This window comes from Schistocerca americana, chromosome 3 (assembly GCF_021461395.2).
Source record: "Schistocerca americana isolate TAMUIC-IGC-003095 chromosome 3, iqSchAmer2.1, whole genome shotgun sequence".
In the NCBI taxonomy this organism is placed as follows: domain Eukaryota; kingdom Metazoa; phylum Arthropoda; class Insecta; order Orthoptera; family Acrididae; genus Schistocerca; species Schistocerca americana.
Window position 1 is genome coordinate 570,910,418 of NC_060121.1, and position 408 is coordinate 570,910,825.

The following is a 408-nucleotide window of genomic DNA, read 5'->3' on the forward strand; positions in this document are numbered from 1 at the left end:
CAAGGAAAACTCATATCAGGGTGGCTGGAGACGGGATTGAACCGTCATCCTCCCGAATGCGAGTCCAGTGTGCTAACCACTGCGCCACCTCGCTCGGTAAGCGATTTAGGGAAATCACGGAATACCCAAATCTGGGTGGCTGGTGACGGGATTGAACCGTCGTCCTCCCGAATGCGAGTCCAGTGTGCTTACCACTGCGCCACCTCGCTCGGTAAGCGATTTGGGGAAATCACGGAAAACCCAAATCAGGATGGCTGGAGACGGGATTGAACCATCGTCCTCCCAAATGTGAGTCCAGTGTGCTAACCACTGCGCCACCTCGCTCGGTAAGCGATTTAGGGAAATCACGGGAAACCCAAATCAGGATGGCTGGAGACGGGATTGAACCGTCGTCCTCCCGAATGCGAT